This window comes from Oryctolagus cuniculus, chromosome 17, assembly GCF_051225735.1.
Source record: "Oryctolagus cuniculus isolate XC-2025 breed Fujian yellow rabbit chromosome 17, ASM5122573v1, whole genome shotgun sequence".
Classification (NCBI taxonomy): domain Eukaryota; kingdom Metazoa; phylum Chordata; class Mammalia; order Lagomorpha; family Leporidae; genus Oryctolagus; species Oryctolagus cuniculus.
Window position 1 is genome coordinate 68,348,168 of NC_142883.1, and position 21,874 is coordinate 68,370,041.

Sequence of the window (21,874 nt, forward strand, 5' to 3'; positions counted from 1 at the left end):
ACCTGCAGAGAACAACTGGAATTTAAATGTTACCAAATGCCATTTACTGGACCACACAAAAACAGTCACAGGTCTAGCAAAATATGTACAAAAGTTATCTCCAAAAAGCTACAAAATACAAGGTAGCTTTTATGATCTGTAAACTGAGTTTGAAAATATCTCTGCTTTTCTCCTCAACCTGATCTGTAGGGCATCCCCAGATTTCTCCAGAACTGTCTGATACTGACACACTTATATACACCTAGAATTCCAGACCTTCTGGGGCCAAGACAGACCAATGTCACTGGGTTAGAGGTCAAGGGTTGGGTCTTCCCAAATGGATGCATGAGGTGTGACTAATGTGAGCTCTTCCACTGTTGGATTGAGGTATGTCCCAACCACTGGAGGAAACTATGGACACAAACTACCCATGCACAAGGCCAAGAGCCAGTTTTACATCTATGGCTGCAGTCAGCCAAAAGTCCCTACAACCTCAGTAGGGCCGTGGTTCACCAATGGGAGGTTAAAGCTTGTATTATGTCCATAGCAAAAATGACAATCTTAGACAAATACTTACCTATATCCACACAGGGAAATGTAAGAAAATATTGAGTGAATCCTTAAAGACATATATTTAACTGCATAAATACTCAGATATGTCTATAAAATATAAATAAATTTCCTTTACCTATATAGCTGTAATTTCACATCTGGGAGACTTCGACATTCTAAGAGGGAAGAAATGTTACTGTCATTATTTGCAGAAATGTCTACTTACACACAACATGTATCAATATATTTACTTATATATACAAAGACATATCAAAAATAATACAAACAGAAATAAGCCTATGACTGCCAAATACACAAGTTTATAAGTGTACAAATACAAATGAATTAATAATATACACAACACAGAGATACTTAATCACTGTCTACTGGGCCTTCCCATACCCTACTGGCTAGCATGGCGTCATAAGCATCAAGGCTTCCTTTGGGAAGTGGCATTATGTTCTTAAACTGTGTGTATGAAATACACAAAATTTGTTCCATTTATATAAATTTTTAAAATTTAAAAATACTTTAAAAACATGTACACTGCCAGTTCCATGGCTCACTAGGATATTCCTCCGCCTGCGGCGCCAGAACAATGGGTTCTAGTTCCGGTCGGGGCACCGGATTCTGTCCCAGTTGCTCCTCTTCCAGTCCAGCTCTCTGCTGTGGCCCAGGAGTGCAGTGGAGGATGGCTCAGGTGCTTGGGCCCTGCACCCCATGGGAGACCAGGAGAAGCACCTGACTCCTGGCTTCAGATTGGCGAAGCGTGCCAGCCGCAATGCACCAGCCGTAGCAGCCACTTTGGGGGTGAACCAACGGAAAAAGGAAGACCTTTCTCTCTGTCTCTCTCTCACTGTCTAACTCTGCCTGTCAAAAAAAAAAAAAAAAACATGTAATCTAACACACACATATTTAATATGTTTGTTCTTGGGCTACTGGATCCTCTGCTCTCCTACTAGCAAGCTTGGGGCATAGACACCCAAGCAACTCTTAGCTAACACCAATCACTAAGACCTTGTCACTGAACCTGCCCTGCCTGACTACAGGAACCTAACTCTTAATGAGGAGCTGGCCACTGGCCATTGATTCCAAAGATGTTCACCAGAGGGAAAATAATTTGAATTACCCTTGGGGCTCAGAGACTTGGGTGCCAATGCGGGTGGCTGGAGCTGGCTGACTTCACTCTGGGTTCTGAAGTTACCCTGGAGGCAGTACACATATGCACCAGGTAAGATGGCAGCCCTGTGGGGCTGGACAGCAAGGTGGGAATCTGGAGACTTCCCAGGGACATGGAAAAGCCCCACACCTGGAATGTTATATCCTAAATCTTCTAGGTGGGCTCATTGTTTTTCCTTGTCTCTGCCTTTTATGTCAGTAGGAATAAGTAGAATGCTAGTATAAAATTCTTCTTTTGTCTTACGCCTGGAAACTGATACATTTCTAAGATGCCCTTAATGTATTTATAATCTTGGAGAAAGAAAAAAGCAGTTCAGCTAACAGATTGGGGACAGAACAAAAACAGCAAAAAACTACTTGCTATTCCTAAACATGTGTTGAAACTCTTCACTCTGCACCCCAAGAGCATGGGCATCATGCTCATTCCATTCTTCTTCTCTCCTTGCACCCTTTTTAAAGACTTACTAATTTCAAAGGCACAGTTACAGAGCTGGAGAGGGAGACATACAGAGAAAGAGATCTTCTGTGTGCTGGTTCACACAGGGCCAGCACTGTAGCACAGTCGGTTAATCTGAACCCTGGCTTTCCATATGGGCTCTGGTTCAAGTCCCAGTTGTTCCACTTCTGATCCAGCTCCTTTCTAAGGCACCTGGGAAAGCAGTGGACGATGGTCCAAGTCTTTGGGTCCCTGCACCCACATGGGAGATCCAGAAGAAGCTCCTGGCACCTAGCTACAGATTGGCCCAGCTCTGGCCATTGCAGCCATTTGGGGAAACAACCAGCAGATGGAGGACCTTTCTCTCTGTGTCTCCCTCTCTCTGTAACTTTGACCCTCAAATAAATAAATAAGTAAATCTTTTTTTTTTAACAGGCGGAGTGGACAGTGAGAGAGAGACAGAGAGAAAGGTCTTCCTTTCCATTGGTTCACCCTCCAATGGCAGCTGCGGCCCGCGCGCTGCAGCCAGCGCATCATACTAATCTGAAGCCAGGAGCCAGGTGCTTCTCCTGGTCTCCCATGCGGGTGCAGGGCCCAAGCACTTGGGCCATCCTCCACTGCACCCCTGGGCCATAGCAGAGAGCTGGCCTGGAAGAGGGGCAACCAGGACAGAATCCAGTGCCCTGACCGGGACTAGAACCCAGTGTGCCGGCGCCGCAGGTGGAGGATTAGCCTATTGAGCTGCGGCGCTGGCCATAAATAAGTAAATCTTTTTTTAAAAAAATTACCAAGTATCAATAAACACCTTGCCTTCTGCTTCCTTCATGCTTCTGAGTCCATCCTTTGGGAGGGCTCAGGTGGGCTTGTTTCTCATCCAGTGCAATACACACTCACTGGTTACTATCAAACACTTAGAGCTAAATGGTGTTTGTGGTAGAAGGAATGACTTAAGCTTACCTGTTCGATGAGGGCTACAGGTTTTGAACAATACAGTCAACTCTCCATAGCTGCAGGTTCTGCCTCTGTAGGTTTCTAATATTTATAATATTAGAAAAATAATTTCTAATATTCTGATATAAATACTAACATTTATGCATTGTATATTTGTTACTTATATTTAATATATCTTCGTATATGTGATTACATACATTAGTATCTGTATATTAATCACTATAACTTCTAAGTAAAGAAAATGAATTACAGTAAGCATTATTTTACAAAAGCAAGCCACACACTATCATCCATCCAACCGCTAACTGCGACCATGTACCCGGTTAATCAGCCCCAACTGTAACCTTCTGAGCGTCCGTTGGTCCCCCACTCTCCACCCCCACCTCCCCCTCCAGACCCGCCGCTTGGCTAACCTCATTAGACGATATAAAAGTGGACGATGGGGGGCGCTTGACAATTGGCGCTAACGCACATGGGACAGAGCTGACCAACTGACAGGAGTTCAAAGGTGCACGGACCTGGACCACCTCCACCTCGCTCAACAAGTAGGGGACATCCCGCGAGGCCCTGGTCATCTGCCTTGGAGCTCTCTCCAGCGCAACTGCCCCCAACTGCACGAGGGCCGGCTCCCTGAGGGGGCACCTCCCTCGTGACCTCGGCCACGCGGGCCAGTCCCCGGGTCTGAGCTGGATCTCACCAGAGCAGCTTGTCAGGGGCGCCTAGAGCCGCGTAGCCTCATGGACCAGAAAGTCCTGTGGGCGGGCGGCCTGGGCTGTGGAACTGAGCCCTAGAGGGACTCGCACAACTGATGTGATCCTGTCAGAAGGTATTTCGGGCTTTAGCTCAGAAGAGAGGAGATGACTGATAACCTTGACTACACAAAGTTTAAACAAAATCCACAAGCAAGATAAAAAGACAGCAAAATTGATAGGAGAAACATTCCTTCCAATGACTTGGCATTAAGGATTTTGTTTGCCTATTACATACTGCTTTATAAACATGTACAATTTGCATGTGGTTTTTATTTTTTCTTTTAAAAATTTATTCACTTGAAAGCCAGAATTACAAAGCAGTACAGTGAGATCGAGTTTCTATCTGCCAGTTCACTCCCAAAATGGCTGCTACAAGTCAAGCCTGGGCCAGTGCAAAGCCAGGAGTTTAATCCAGTGTCCCAAGTGAGTGGCAGGGGCCCAAGCATTTGGGCCATCTTCCTATGCTTTTCTTAGGCCATTAGCAGAAATCTGGATTGGGAGTGGAGCAGCAAGGATGTTAACCAGCACCAATATGGGATGCCCGCATTGCAGCTGGCGGTTTGACCCACCATGCCATACATATATAGGAAAGTATATTGATTTCAGCATTATATATTATAATAACCAAAAACTGAGGCAAAGGAAAAACAGGCATTCTGTAGGAACAGCCAGATTAAATAAATTCTAATGCATCTGTACAGCTTATTACTATGACTTTGCAGCTTATTTTTAGTGAGGTAAATATTGTGAATGCAATGTTGAATAAAAGTACAAATTACAGGGGCTGGAGCAGTGGCATTGTAGACTAAGCCTGTGCCTATGGCGCCAGTTCATGGCCCCACTGATCCTCTTCCAATCCAGTTCCCTGTTTAAGGGCTGGGAAAGCAGTGGAAAACAACCGAAGTGCTTAGGTTCCTGCAGCTGCACTGGAGACCAGAAGAAGCTCTTGGCTCCTGGCTGTGGGTAGGCCTAGTTCTGGCCATTTTGGGTATTTGGTGAGTGAACCAATGGATAAGATCTTTCTCTCTGTCTCTTCTCTCTCTAACACTGCCTGTCAAATAAACAAAATCTTTAAAAAATGAAATTATACATTTATCTCTTCAGAAAACAAAGGAATAAAATTACAAAAACAACAGAAATTTTATAAACATAAAAATTAAATTGCAAACTACTGAACACTAGCCAATTGAAAAAATAAAACAGGGGCCGGCGCCGTGGCTCAATAGGCTAATCCTCCACCTTGCGGCGCCGGCACACCGGGTTCTAGTCCCGGTTGGGGCGCCGGATTCTGTCCCGGTTGCCCCTCTTCCAGGCCAGCTCTCTGCTATGGCCAGGGAGTGCAGTGGAGGATGGCCAGGTGCTTGGGCCCTGCACCCCATGGGAGACCAGGAAAAGCACCTGGATCCTGGCTCCTGCCATCGGATCAGCGCGGTGCGCCGGCTGTGGCGGCCATTGGAGGGTGAACCAACGGCAAAGGAAGACCTTTCTCTCTCTGTCTCTCTCTCTCACTGTCCACTCTGCCTGTCAAAAAAAAAAAAAAAAAGAAAACAGGATATCAGGAAGTGTCTTGAAAGAAACGAGAATGCAAATATAACATATCAAAATCTGTGGAATATAGAAAAAGCAGTCTTAAGAACACAGTTTATGGCAATAGAGCTTATACCAGAAAAACAAAAGAATGTCAAATTAACAATGTAATGATGGAAGTCAAGGGCTTAGAAAACAATGACAAACCAAACCCGAAATTACCAGGAGGCAAGAAATGACATCGGAGCAGAAATTAATGAAACTGTAACAAAAATAAAAGAGCAACAAAATGAAAAGGTTTTTTTAAAAGAAACAAAATAGGCAAACCTTTAGACAAACTAACAAAAAGAAAAACTAAAATAGTAAGAGATAAAAGATGTTACAACTGATACTACACAAATACAGAGGATCATAAGCAACCACTATGAACAGCTAAATGCTAACAACCTTGAAGAAATGGATAAATCCCTGGATATATATGACCTACCAAGATTGTAGTAAGGAGATATAAAAAATCTGAACAGACATATGGCAAGTAATGAGCTGAAGGAGGAATGTAAGAACTTACATGAGTGAAACTTTCAAGATCTGAAGGTTTTAATATTGAATTCTCCAAAATATTTAAAGAGGGACCAATACAATATATAATATATTTACAATACAATACAATATACAAAATATTTAAAGAGGGACCAATACAATATTATTCCAAAAATACTGAAAAGAAAGGCATTCTGTCAAACCCCTTATATGAGGCCAATATTATTCTGATACCAGATCTAAACAAAGACACAACATAAAAAGCAAACTACAGATCAATAGTCTTGATGAACATAGATGCAATAAATTCCAACACCATATTAGCAAACTAAATCCAGCACTACATATAAAAGATGATCCATGGGGCTGGCACTGTGGCATAGCAAGTAAAGCTGCTGACTACAGTGCCAGAATCCCATATGGGTGCCAGTTTGAGTCCCAGCTTCTCTAATTTCAATCCAGCTCTGTGCTATGGCCTGGAAAAGCAGTAGAAGATGGCTCAGTCCTTGGGCACCTGAACCTGAGTGGGAGACCCAGGGTAAGCTCCTGGCTCCTGGCTTCGGATCAGTGCAGCTCCAGCCATTGTGACGAATTGGGGAGTGGACCAGCACATGGAAGACCTCTCTCTTTCTCTGCCTCTCTATTTCTCTGTGTAATTCTGATTTTCAAATAAATAAATCTTTTTTAAAAAAAAGATCATACATCATATTCAAGAGAGATTATCCAAGAGATCAAAGAGTGGTTCAACATTTGGAAATCAATAAGCATCCTAAGTCAGACCAACAGAATGAAGAACAAAAACCATGCACAATCCACTGAAAGAGATGCAGAGAAAGTATTTAATAAGATTCAACGCCCCTTCATAATAAGAATTCTTAACAAACTAGGTATACAAGAGACATCCCTGAAAATGATAAAGGCAACAGATTACAGTTTAACAGCAAATTTCATATTAAATGTGGAAAACCTGAACTCATTTCTCTAAAATACGGAACAAGACAAGGCCATTCATTTTCACCACTCTTACTCAATATAAAAAAATAAAGGCCATAAAAACCAGAAAAGAGGAATCAAAATATCCATGTTTGTGGATGACATGGTATTGTACATAGAAAATTCCAAAAATCAGTTACAACTGGAGAAGCAATATCGTAAAGTCACAGGCTACAAAGTCAACATATAAAAAGAGAATTTTTATACACCAATAATGATCTTGCTGAAAGAAAAATCAAGGAAAGAATCCCTTTCATAAAATGTACAAAAATTTATTTAGGATGAAATTCAATGAGAGCTCTTTCCAATGAAAAGTATAAAAGTATATGATGAAAAAAATGGTGACAGAATCAAAAAAATTAAGATATTCTTTGCTCAGAGATTGAAGCATTAATGGCATTAAAATGTACACACACCTGAATGAATCTATAGGCTCAGTGTAAACCATATGAGCATATCAATGGCATTTTATACAGAATTAGAAAAACGTATCCTACACTATGGAACCACAGAATGCAAACAAGTCAGGAAGTCCAGATTCCCCCCAAGATCAAGCTGGAATCTCAATACTTGATTTCAAAGCACACTGCAAAGGCATAGTAACTAAGACAGCATTGTACTGGCATCAAAACTGACTCATAGATCAACAGAACAGAATAGAGAATCAAGAAATTCATCCATGTACATACAGTCAACTGATTTTTGACAAAATTGCCAAGAACATACATTAGTGAAAGGTTGTTTCTTCCAATAAATGGTGCTGGGTAAACTGGACATGAAAATTAGATCCCTACCTCTCATGATATACAAAATAAACTCAAGATAGATCAAGCACCTAAGTGGAAGATGTCGAACTATAAAATGGATACAAGAAACCCTAGAGGGAGTACTTCAGGACATTGATATAGACGATGATTTTTCAGACAAGACCTCAAAATCACAGGCAACAGAAGCAAAACTAGACAAATCGTATTGTATCAAACTCGGGAGCTTCTGCACAGTAAGACAACAATCATTAGTGTGAATGTACACCCATCAGAATGGGAGAAAATATCTAAGTTCCTTACCTGACAAAGGACTAACATGCAGAATGATGGATGGTCCTTGATGCATTGTGATTTGGCTTATGCATTTGCAACTTGATGGTTTCTGACAGTGTAACCACACAACCAAGCTGATTTTCATTTCAGTCTAGTTTTCAATAAATTACATGAACTGGTCAGCATGTCTGGACTAACCAAATTTAGGTTAAGATGATTTTGCCCAGATAGGATAATGGGAGAGTTCTGCAGATGTTTAAGGCAAGCTAGAAGAAGCTCCAGTTGTTGCTGGGTTAGACATATTAAATATATTCATTTTCAGCTTTGATGTGCTCATTGGAACATCACTCCATTGTAAGTTGAGGGGCATCTCTATATTGAAAGTGGCCTAGTGCTGTTCTAAAGCTGGCCATGTTCATGCTGCTTGTCCAGGCAGTGGGGCTTCTGGGCCAGCCAGCTGGGTCCTGCATGCTTGGCTGGGAAACTTCTGTGAGCACATGGCTGGAGCTCGGCACAGAACTGGGGAGGAACAGCAAACTTTGTGGACTAGGTTTATTTTCAAAGATTTCTTTATTTATATGGAAGGCAGGGTTACAGAGAGGCAGAGGCAGAGAGAGATAGGTCTTCTATCAGCTGGTTCACTCCCCAGATGGCTGCAACGTCTGAAGCTGTGCTGATCTGAAGCCAGGAGCCAGGAGCTTCCTGCAGGTCTCCCACGTGGGTACAGGGGTCCAAGGGTTTGGGCTGTTTTCTACTTTCCCAGGGCATAGCAAAGAGTGGGATTAGAAGTGGAACAGCCAGGAATTGAACCGGTGCCCATATGGGATGCCCACACTGCAGGCAACAGCTTTACCCACTATGCCACAGGGCAGGCCTCATGGACTAGATCTTAATCAGCAGCCCAGATGAACTTTAATAAACCAGCCTGACATTTGTAGCCTCTCAAGATCCATACACACGAATCCTTTAATCAACACCAATTTGTGTCCTGACTTTTTATGGTTTGTGAAGTCTGAGCAAAGCTCTGGTTATGGAAATACAAAGGACTTAATTATTTGCCCCAATTATTTTGTCAACTGAAAAGTGAACCAGGCATAGCACAGTCATGTGAAGAAATTCAAGTTTATGGAAGATCCTCCTATATGAACGCCCAGTCTGCACAATCTGGAAGCAAGAAGCTGAAGGCACCATTTATCGTCTTGCCAGTATTTCATTTGTAGATCAGACTGATAGTTTCTGCATTACATTTTCCCCTTTGAGTTCTTGGATTCTCTGCGTGGTATTCACGGAGACCCACAGAGGAAGGCATTTTTTCAGGTAATCCTAATGGCAGAAACTGACTGTCGATATGTGTCTTGGAGAACAAGGAAATTATATTTGCTCTTTGCTCAGCATCATTACGACTCCTACCCATTTTCAGTTTTAATTGGCAATGACACAGCGGAAGTAGAAGATGGCCCAAGGTCCTGAGTCCCTGCACCTATGTGGCAGACCTGAAAGAAGCTCCTGGCTCCTGGCTCCTGGCTCCTGGCTTTGGATCAGCTCAGCTCTGGCCATTGCAATCATTTGAGGAGTGAACCAATGGAATGGAAGACCTCTCTCTCTCTGGCTCTGCCTTTCTCTGCAACTCTTTCAAATAAATACAATAAATCTTAAAAAAAGACTCTTGTCATCATTCCCCAAGTAAATCACAAAATACAGAAAACTGAGGTAATAGTTTTATAAATCAAGTTCAGAGGCAAGATGCTACTGCCAGATGTTTTATGCATCTCACATCCAGTATTGCAAATAAATTATACAAATGTTAAATTATACACATGTTAAAGAAAAGAAAAAAGAAAGGAATCTATGCTCATGGCTGATTTAAACATGTTTATTGGTGTCTCTCCTCCCTGTGAACCAGAGCTGCTCCTGGGTTTGCTCATCACTGTCACATGGTGTGGAAGGCACTCTGTGGGACTTCCAAAGTTTTGTCTGGAAATGCCATGAGCCTCTGCCAGGTCACTGGTGCCACTCATCTGTGGAGCCCTTGACCAGCAGATCAGCACTTTGCATGCCCCAGGGCTCCCCTGATGTAGGAAACTTAGGTCTCTTGGGAAGTTTCATGTAGCCCTCAGCCTGAATCCAAGCTCCACTGCTTGTCTTGAGTGACGCCATCTCCAGACAACTCCAACTCCCCACTGTGGATTCAGTCCCACACACTGACTCTTCCCTCAGACCTCAGACATCAACAAGCAGATGTGGGCCATCATCACCATGTGACCTATGAATTTCTCTCCCTTTTGGCCATGAGAAAAATAACATGATGATTACATTTATTTTATTTATATATATTTATACATTATATATGCTTATACTTATATAAGCACATGTATAATTTTATGTATTATATTTATATTAAATTATATATAATTTATTATATTTATTGTATTTTTTTTAATCTTTTATTTAATGAATATAAATTTCCAAAGTACGACTCATGGGTTACAATGGCTTCCCCCCCCATACCGTCCCTCCCACCCACAACCCTCCCCTTTCCCACTCCCTCTCCCCTTCCATTCACATCAAGATTCATTTTTGATTATCTTAATATACAGAAGATCAGCTTAGTATACATTAAGTAAGGATTTCAACAGTTTGCTCCCACACAGAAACATAAAGTGAAAAATAATAGATGATTTTTTTTAAATGATGATGAAATCAGATCAGACCTATTGTCATGTTTAATCCCAGTGAGAGTCAAGTTGGGAATTGATAATTTCTTTTTTTTTTTTTTTTACAGAAGATCAGTTTAGTGTACATTAAGTAAAGATTTCAATCGTTTGCACCCCCATAGAAACGCAAAGTGAAATATACTGTTTGAGTACTCGTTATAGCATTAAGCCTCAGTGTACAGCACATTAAGGACAGAGATCCTACATGAGGAGTAAGTGCACAGTGACTCCTGTTGTTGACTTTACAAATTGACACTCCTGTCTATGGCATCAGTAATCTCCCTATGCACCAGTCATGAGTTTCCAAGGCTATGGAAGCCCCTTGAGTTCTCCGACTAATTTATTATATTTATTGTATTTAATCTTATCAAATTTTGTTTGAAAGAAAATTCCATGTTAACAACAAGAGAAACAACATGGGTGTAGTAGAGGTAAAAGGTACAAAACATGGACGAGAAATCTGCCTTTCCTTCCTTCTCTCTGTCACAACCTGCGAGGCCTGGCTTCTGGAAGAAGCTTCTGTAACACTGCTGCATAACCTTCAATATCGAGTCATCCAAAACCAGGCAGCACTGACACTGTGGTGGGCTTCATTCTAGGGCTTGGCCTGCATTTACCCCATCTCCGTCCATGTATGCAACGTGTGATGAACAAATCAGATCCTTCAACATTGTCTTTAAACATTTGAAACAATCTGAGATGAATCCTTAAAACTGTCAATATTTGCTGACTATGGTATGATAGATCAATATATGTGGACAACAGGTATTCATCGAATCAAGGTAAAATTTTCTTCTCTGAAGAGGAAACCTTTGGTCTCTACTTTTCTATTTGCTCACAAAATGAAGATTATTGTGAACTGCAGCAAACTACACCATGCTGAGCACACAAGAAATTATTCCTTCTACTCAGTCACTGCCTCTTTCTCTATCTCTCTTTATCTCTGTCTACACTTGCCCTATGCCTCCCACCTTCACACAAAACTTTTCTCTCAAGCTGCAGACCCCTACAAGTCTCCATTTTGAACAATAGAATACCGCCTCTTCCTTCCCTCCCCTGTCCACCCACCTGCTCTGCTGAGTAACCTCTGAAGAAAAAGCAGTGCCATCTGTGGTGATGCAGGTTTTTGCACATCAGTATTTCCCATTTATGAATTCTAGAAAGCTAGGTGGAACAGTGCTATGTGTGATATAGTCTGAGTGTGTTGCAAAAATGCTTCTGTGTTGGAAGCTTGGTCCCCAGTGCAGCTATTTTAGGAGGAACAGGAAATTTTAAGAGGCAGAGACCAGTGTGAAGTAATTAGGTCACTGTGGGCTGTCATTGAAGGGGATTAATGTAGCTCTCATGGGACCTAGGAAGTTTTCACAAGAAACCTGTCTTAAAGAGAATTGACCTTCATCCTCTCAGGGCTCCTGACTCTATGGTTGGCCACATCACATGTGCTCCCCAATCTGAACATGGCCTTTTAGGCTGCGGTGTGGGGGGGGGGGGAGAGAGAGAGAGAGAGAGAGAGGGAGGGAAAGAGAGAGAGACTGTATGTGTGTGTATGTACTAAGTAAGCATCTTAAAATTATTATAGAGGTAGAGTGACAGAGAGATGGAGAAGGGAGAAGGGGAGGGGGACAGATGCAGAGGGTGACAGAGAGGAGGTAGGGAGGAATGGACAGAGACAGCACTCCCACTGATTCACTACAAAATGCCCACAACAGCTTGCACACAGGCCAAAGCTGGGAGCCAGGAACACAATTCAGATCTCTCAGGAGGGTGGCAGTAATATTATTTTTCAGCCATCCCAGTGGACTCCCAAGGCCTGCTCTAGGAGGGTTCTTCAGTCGTGAGACACATGCAGGTAGCAAATGCAGGAACCTCCAATAAGGGACATGGGCATCTCAACCAGCCTCTGAATTCCTTGGCCAAACTTATGCCATGAGCCTCTTTTACATACACTTTTTGAAGTTGTAAAATAGTTGCCCTATTTGTTTGAATGGCCTAGAGACAAGGAGACACAGTCCATCAGACAAGATATAGACAACAATCAAATCATTAGATGTCAGTTTAGCTGGATATACACAGTGTTTTGCTTTGTTTTGTTTTGTTTTTGTACTCTATATATTAACTACAACCAATCAGAGAAAGCACATGTCTTCAGGGGTCTGGCTTCTTTCATTAGCATAATGGTCTCCAGTTGCACCCATTTTGTTGCAAAAGATAGAATTTCATTCTTTTTTATAGATGAGTATGTATATATGTACCATATTTTCTTTAATGAGTCACCAGTTGATGGAAATCTGGGTTGATTCCCTACTTTGGCTATTGTGAATTGAGCTGTTATAAACAGGGGACTACAGATAATTCTTTCATATGCTTATTACATTTCCTTTGGGCATTTTCCCAGAAATTGGATGGGTGGATCATATGATAGATCTATTTTCTGAGGAATCTCTAGACTGGCTTCCACAATGGTTATACTAGCTTACATTCCCACCAGAAGTGTATTTAGGGTACCTTTTTCTCCACATTAGCAGGGTCTAGAGATGGATTTTTATTATCAGAAAATGAAAGTATGGACCTGGCACTGTGGTGTAGCAGATAAAGCTGTTGCCTGAAGTGCTGGCATTCTATATGGGTGCTGGTTGGAGTCCCTACTGATCCACTTCTGATCTAGCTCTCTGCTATATCCTAGGAAAGCAGTGGAAGATGGCCCAAGTGCTCGGGACCCTGCACCCACATGGGAGAGCAGGAAGAAGCTCAAGTCTCCTGGCTTTGGTTCAGTTCAACTCAGGCTACTGTGGCCAGATGGGGAGTAAAGCAGCAAATGGAAGACCTCTCTCTCTCTCTGTGTCTCTCCATCTCTGTCTCTGTCTCTCTCTCCCTGCCTCCTTTCTTCCCTCTCTGTAATTCTGACTTTCAAATAAGTAAATAAAACTTTTTTTTAAAAAAGCCATAAAAGTATAAGAGAAGCTGCTTCTGCATGTGGTAACAAAATGATAATGGTATTGTAAAAAAGATGAGAGAAAACTCTGAAAATACAGAATAGCAAAGAAAAATAAGTATTTCAAAATGAAATTTAGACTAAATAATCTAAGATTTGAATTACTTGATAGAAAAAATGATAATCAGCTTTAACACTTTTTTAGAGGTTTATTTATTTAAAAGGCAGAGTTACAGAGAGAGAGACACAGAGAAAGAAATCTTCAGTCTGCTGGTTCACTCCCCAAATGGCTGCAACACCCAGGGCTGAGCTAGGCTGAAGCCAGGAGCTTCAACCAAGTCTCTCATGGTACTTGGATCCAGGGATCCTAGGTACTTGGGCCATCTTCCACTGCTTTCTCAGATGCATTGGCAGGCAGCTGGATTGGAAACAGTGCAGCCAGGATTAGAACTAGCAACCCTAGGGATTCTTGCATTGCAGGCCATGGCTCAACCCACTATACCATGTAGCCCCCAAAGGCAACTGATCAATACTTAAAATAACTAAGTTTCTCTCTCAAATATGTGAAGTAACTTGATTTAAACAAATTTACATAGTACTAAATACTAGAAAGTTAAAACGCCCAAACCAATAACATTTCTCTACACCAAATGATGAACTTTCTTAAACAAACAAAAGAATTTAGACCAACTGCACTTAGCAATTACCATAAGAAAATAAATAAATAAATAATAGGTAAGTAAATAATTAGGGATAAATTTAACCAAGGAAGTGAAAGACTTATACCCCCAAAATTATAAACATTAATAAAAGCAACTGAAGAGAGCACAGATAGATGAAAAGATATCCCATGTTCATGGATTACAAGAATATTGCTGAAGTAATATTACTTGAACTAATCTGTTAAACAATATCCATCAAATTTCCAACATCAACTTCCTTTTTGTAAATAATTTTTATTTATATAAGGTGAACAAATTTCATGTGTTGCCTACATATGGATTTAGGAGCACAGTGATATTTTTTACCCTCCCTCTGACCCACACTCCCACACTCATCATTTTTCATATATAGAAAAAATCCTAAAATTAATATGGAACAAGAAAAACAAATAGTCCAGTGAAATGAATCATAAGCAAAAAGAACAAAGCTAGGACATCGCATTACCTTATTTCAAACTATACTACATGCAATAGTAATTAAAATAACATGGTACTGGCATAAAATTAGACATACTGGTCAGTGCAATAGAACCGAAGGTCAAGAAAAGAACCCATGCAACTATACCAATGGAATTTTGATAAATGTGACAAGAATATACAATGTGAATGGACAGTCTCTTCAATATGTGATGCTAGGAAAACTGTATATTCAATTAAACAACAATGAACTGGGACATTATCTTGCACTAAATATAAAAATTGACTCAAAGTGGATTAAATTAAATGAAATGGTGCAACTACTAAAGCAAATACAGAGGAAAAGCTATGCAGTGTTGGTCTAGGCAGTATTTTTTTTTAGATTTGACAAAATGCAGACAATAGAAATGAAGACAATGAGATTACATCAAAACTAAAAGCTTCTGTATAGCAAAGAAAGCAATTAACAGAGCAAAGAGATAACCTACAGATTGGGAGGAAATACTGACAATCCACATATGTGATAGGGTTTAATATATAAAATATATAAGTATTCAAACAACTCAAAAATGGGTCTGAATGAATGGTTCTCAAAAGAAGGATTTGAATAGATGTTTTTCAAAAGAAGACAAACTAAAGGCTAACCTTAAAAGGTTCAACATCACTAATCTTTAGGGATATGCAAATTAAAACATCACACCTGTTAGAGTGCCTCTTCTCAGACAGACAAAGGATAGTCCAGTGTTAGCAAGGATGTGGAGAAAAAGATAACCACCATACACCTTTGGTGGAAACATAAATTAGTACAGCCACCATAAAGTTGAGATAAAATACTAAAACTAAAACCACTATATGATTCATCAATACTGCTTCAAAGTGTCTTACTGGAAAGATTTTAACATAGTATATGGAATAAATGTCTGCCTGCCTATATTCATTTCAACATTTTTCATAATAGCTAAGATATGAAATCAGCCTAAGTGTCCATTAACAGATAAAAAAAAGTGTGTGAAGTGTGTGTGTGTGTGTGTGTGTGTAAAGAAATAACATTTAGCCTTTTTTGTTTTAACATTTAGCCTTTTAAAAAAGGAAGAGATTCTATCATTGAGGGCAACATGGATGAACTGGACAACATTATACCAAAACAAACCATACACAAAAAGACCAATGATCAAGTTCTCACTAATATGTGGAAGCTAAAATAATGGAAGTCATAGAAGTAGATGGTAGAATGGTAGTTATCAGAGGTTGGGGAATAGGGGAAAGCAGGGAGATGATAATCTGTGGGTACAAAGCTCAGAAAGGCTATTTTAATTTTTGAGGTTTAATATACAGCATGGTGATAGAGGTAATCATTGAGTACTATTTATTTCAACTTCACTAAGAGAATAATTCTCAGATGTTCTCACCACAAGAAATGTCAAATATTTGAGATGATGAATAGGTTAATTAGTTTGATTTAATCTATCTATATGGTAGTCACAAACCACATAACTTTATAACCTATAAATATACATGATTACAATTTATAATTATAATAAAAAGTAGAAAAATACATGATCAAAATATATTGATCAAGTCACTGTTTCTCATAGTGTACAATGTAATACTTTATCCATTTTTGTATTTTTTTGTTCTAGTACTATTGGTTGAACTCTGTAACTAACACACAATTATTCTTAGGTGTTTAAATTTTAACTGAAAAGTGATCTCTGTTAGGAATTTGGAAAACATTATGCTGAGGGAAATAAGCCAGTCCCAAAGGGACAAATATCATATGTTCTCCCTGATCGGTGACAACTAACTGAGCACCAAAAAGGAAACCTGTTGAAGTGAAATGAACACTGTGAGAAATGGTGTCTTGATCAGCCCTTGCCCTGACTGTCGATGAACAACTTAATACGTTATCCCTCTTAGTATTTTTTTGTTTGTTCTACTTAATACCTTTGGTTGAATACTGTAATCAATACACAGTTATTCTTAAGTGTTGAAACTTAACTGAAAAGTGATCGCTGTTAAATATAAGAGTGGGAATAAGAGAGGGAAGAGATGTGCAATTTGGGACATGCTCAAGCTGACTTGCCCCAAACGGTAGAGTTAGAAACATACCAGGGGATTCCAATTCAATCCCATCAAGGTGGCATGCACCAATGCTATCTCACTAGTCCAAGTGATCAATTTCTGCTCACAATTGATCATAATGATAGGACTAAGAGCCAAAGGGATCACATAAACAAGACTAGTGTCTGCTAATACTAACTGATAGAATAAAAAAGGGAGAGAACGATCCAACCTGGGAAGCAAGATACACAGCAGACTCATAGAATGGCAGATGTCCTAAACAGCACTCTGGACTCAGAATCAGCCCTTAAGGCATGTGGATCTGGCTGAAAAGCCCATGAGAGTATTTCAGGCATGGAAAGCCAAGACACTCTTGCAAAAAAAAAAAAAATGACCTAAATGAAAGATCTCCACGAGTGAGATCCCAGTGGAAAGAACAGGTCATCAAAGAAGGTGGTACCTTTCTGTGAAGGGAGGAGAGAACTTCCACTCTGACTGCGAGCTTGCCTAAATATGATCAGAGTCGGTGAACTCAAAAGGCTTCCATAGCCTTGGCAACTCATGACAAGAGCCTAGGGTGATTCCTGATGCCATAAACAAGAGTGTCAATTTGTTAAGTGAACAACAGGAGTCACTGTGCACTTACTCCTCATGTAGGATCTCTGTCCTTAATGTGCTGTACATTGTGATTTAATGCTTGAAAAGAAAAATCTGTTTTAATTTATTTAATAAAACATTAAAATAAATCTGGATTTGCATTTATTTTTTGCAAATGAATATTAAAAGTTAAACAACAGGGAACTGGGTGGTATACAAATATTTGTATACAAATAGTCTAGCAGCAGGTTTCCTGCCTTTACTGCCTGCATACAATAGAAGAAAAATGCATTTGAATTATTGAATCTAAATTACTAAATCTAAAACTGTCTCAGCATTTCATTCTGTCTTTACTTGCACAGACACAGTATGCTCAATTTATACAGATAATCCTAAAAACTTTCAGTAGAAGTCATTTTAGAAACCAGTCTAAATCCCAATTAATTCATTTTTGGAGAACAAAAGGGGGTACTATTTCAAAGCACTTAAAACATGGCTGCTGATTATCATTACCAGTTTTGATAACCAAAGCTTCTTCCCTTCCAAAGACACTAGCCCAATTTCCTTCTATTTCTCCTTGTTGTCTTGACTTTGTGATTTTAAGCAAAAGAATTGTAAAAAATTCTTCCTATCCTCTATTTATGAAAGGAAAAGAGAGGATGACTAGATGATGGCACTTGATGCAGTAAGAACCTGAAAGCTAATTGCCCCCTCCCTTTCCTGCCCAGCTCAAGAGTTTCTGCAAACATTTTTGGAGAACGTCAAAGTGTTGCTCTGATGTTTGCATCATCCAAAGAAGAAAAGATGGTTATTTTATCATCACCAGTTACTCAGGACTAAGGTGGCTCATCTCATTAGTAAATGTCCTGTGAAAGATAAACATGAATGGCCAAATGACTAGGAGTGAAGTCTCTCAGAAAATTCAGTGATCCCCTTCATGGGTAATCTTCCAGGGCATCAGGTCATGTGTTGATCTATTGCAATCACAAACTGTAAATAAATATTTTCTTCTTACCTTCCAGCAAATGCTGCGGAACCTGCTGCTTCTCAGCTGCCCATGAATCCCCTTCTGCCCTTGTTGCCAAGTAATTGTTGTTTACAAGTTGTTCTTCCCATTCTTTCCTACAGGAAAGAAACCAAAGCACGGGAATCCCTTTGTTAGAATTCTTCTGCTTAGAAAGGAACGCTATAGGAAATTAATTTTAAACAAGCCTAAGAAACAAAACTTTTAAATCATGTATATTTAATTGTGTACTGTTTCTGAATGCATGGCTGTCTTTTGGGAGACAGTTCTTCTGTACATTTAATGAATATGTAGATAGCTATAATTATGCCAGTGACTGAAATTCATAAAGTTTAAGGAGGCTATTCTATCTCCACTAAAATGCTGGTAGTGCAGTTCAGTGAATAAACAAAAAAATGAATATTAATATAAACACTTGACTCCAATACATACTTGACTGCCAAAGACATATTTCAAAAAATACACACAGAAAGGTGAATTGTTTATTACACTGATTTATCACATGAGATATTCGTGTAGATAAACCTGTTTCTCTTTAATGTTAGGCTGGGCAGTTAAGTATAGTGAGACTACTTACTTTAGCTGTTATTGCTATTCACTATTGAAATCTGCAATTTCTCTCTACATGATCAGTTCTAAAATTTTAACAGGTATGGGTAAATTTGAAAAAAAAATTAAAAATTAAAAACCCTCACTGTAAAAACTGCTAAAGGCAAGCCTGAATACCTCGCAGTACCTATGGCTGAGTAGATAAACAACTGAAGTATGCCTCCCAGGCATGCAGGCACCAGGAGCCTAACACCCATGCCTCATTAATATACAAATAAATCTGCTCTTGGGAAACAACTGGAAATTCATTGTCCCAACTCATTTACTGAGTTTGAATAAAGGAATTAGACCCATATTCCCTGCATTTTGTACCAAACCAAACACTAACAATCATTTTTCGGGGCCAGCGCTGTGGTTCAGCGGGTTAACGCCCTTGCCTGAAGTGCCAGCATCCCATATGGGAGCCAGTTCAAGACCCAGCTGCTCCACTTCTAATCCAGCCCTCTGCTATGGCCTGGGAAAACAGTAGAAGATGGCCCAAGTCTTTGGGCACCTGCACCCACATGGGAGACCAGGAAGAATCACCTGGCTCCTGGTTTCAGATCAGCACAGCTCCAGCCACTGGGGCCAATTAGGGAGTGAACCACTGGGTGGAAGACCTTTCTCTCTCTCTGCCTCTCCTCTCTCTCTTTGTAACTCTGACTTCCAAATAAATGAATAAATCTTAAAAAAAAAAAAAGAATCATTTGTCAACAGTGGAGGCAAGTAAGATTGGCTTTATGAATTTTTCTCAAATTTCATAATGTCACAAATAAACCTATAATTTAAAATTTATCATCAATGCTGAAACCCTGGTAACAATATCTTGAGAGGCTTGCTGAAAAGAAAGCCACTGGAACCTCTAGTCATCCTATCCACATGTGCTTACAGTCATTACCCACCACACCCTATCATCTGAGGAGAAGACAATCTCACATACTAGGCTAACAGCCATGAATATGACTGACTGAACGCCTGAAGCTCAAAAATCTGACCACAGGAAAGACGCATCTTCCCCAAAGACCTCCAGAAGTGCAACTGAAGTAAAAAGAAATTGCTAAATTTTGTCTTATATAAAAACGTATATATAAGAGTACATCAAAAAGTTCATGGAAAAAAAAGTTCAGTGCAAACATTTCAAAATTCATGTATGGTTCTATCTTGAGACACATTTTTTTTTTCATGAATACTCACAATAGAGGTATGTGGAGAGAAGGAGTGTGTGGGTAGGAGGGAGGGAAGAAGAGAGAGAGAGAGAGCACAAATAAATAGCAAAACTCTAACAATGTCATCAAAATGTCAAAAATTCTATTTATGAACAAATATTTTACATAAATCTCCTCTAACCTCTGCAATAACCCTCTGGAGAGAGTGTTTTTATCTTCCTTTCCAAATGAGGAAACTAAGGTTCAGAAAAAAAACTAAATAATTGGTGGAGAGAAAAAAGGAATGAGAATTAGAAAACACACCTCCCTGGAATAAGATGGAAGACAAGAGACACTAGAAGGACACATGATACTCCAGATATTATGGGCAAAATTGCTTCTAGCAACAAGGCAAGGTTGAAATCCGTGATTTCTTCCCCAAATGTTTCATTTTTGAGTACCACAATTAAGGACATAGAGATGAGTTTTCACCAGTTTCACTCAGAAGGTAGGTTAACAACAGCTGTTGTGAGGGTTCATAACCTGGGTCATTTAGGTGTACAAAAGCCTTGAATGGAATAGTTTAGAGGCATGGGCATTGAAGGGTTCCTTTTAAAGGCTGGAGTGCCATCTAGTGGTGACTATTCTACCTTGCAGGCACTGGGTCCCTGAAAACAATCAGCACCAAGTTGGGAGAGGCACCCTATGTAGGTTTCATCTCTACACTGATGTTAATGGACCAGAGGCTGTCATGGAACTACTGTGTTGAGGACTCTGAACCTATCCCTCAGAAAGGAACACTGTGCCTGACTAAAAACAACGGCCATCAGTGTCATCATCATTTCTCAGGGAATCAAACTTTCACAGCAGCAACTGATGCCCTCCCCCTTAAGAATTCCTGCTTAGATAGCGCCTCATCCCGAAATAGTTTTCTCTGACATGGAAATGCACTAGACTATGCAATGAACCCTTATAAATAGTAAGTACATGTAGCTGATGATTACATAGGAATATCTATTTCTAATTATATTAAGTAATATTTTCCAAAGATATGAACATAAATTTGTATGAGACTAGAATTTTTTTTTTCTGTCACAAAGGCGTTTAGTTTATTCTATCACGGATACTCCGGGGTTCACATTTCCAGACGCCGCTCCTCCTTTACAGAAGTTCAGGGAAGGGACAGCAGCTGGCCGCCTTCGGGGGGGGGTGCTCCTGGGCTAAGGCACTGCCCTGTCTGGCTCTCCTGGTGGGAAGTTCCCTCCCCCTGCACCCCCCCGGCCTGCCCCCCCAGGCCCGGAAGCCAGGGGCCACCTCCTGGGGTCCCTGAAGACCACTGGGCTCTGCCACCTGGCCCTGGCACTGCAGAGTGCCCCCACCGCAGGAAAAGGTGGGGAGGGAGGAGAACCCCAGTTCCAGGGAGCCGGTGTGCCTACTCAGGCCTTGGAGGCCTGGACACACCTGGGCACGCCCACTGTTCTCTGAGGGTCTGGCTGGAGTCCCCCGCCCACCCTGGGCCCCAGCTGCTTGCCAAGAGACCAGGATATTGTGCTTTGGGGTCAGCGCTGGGGCGGGGATGGGGTGGGGACTAAGGAGCTTGTGTTTTAGCAGGGGGTGCCGACCCCCCCATACACACTCGGGGTGGCTGGGGGCTAAGGCACGGGCCAGGCTGAGACTCCCCACCAAAGCAGGCTGGTGGTGACGCTGTTGGAAGGGTATAGTGTG

General features: G+C 40.7%; 1 long non-coding RNA gene across 1 annotated transcript; it reads right to left on the reverse strand.

The window, feature by feature from the left end:
- Positions 1-665: 665 nt before the first annotated feature.
- On the reverse strand, positions 666-18,516 carry LOC127489400 (uncharacterized). Its single transcript, XR_016223748.1, has 3 exons — positions 18,408-18,516; positions 3,104-3,178; positions 666-707 (listed from the first exon to the last, which is right to left on the reverse strand). It is a non-coding gene; the product is annotated as an uncharacterized LOC127489400 (long non-coding RNA).
- Positions 18,517-21,874: the final 3,358 nt, after the last annotated feature.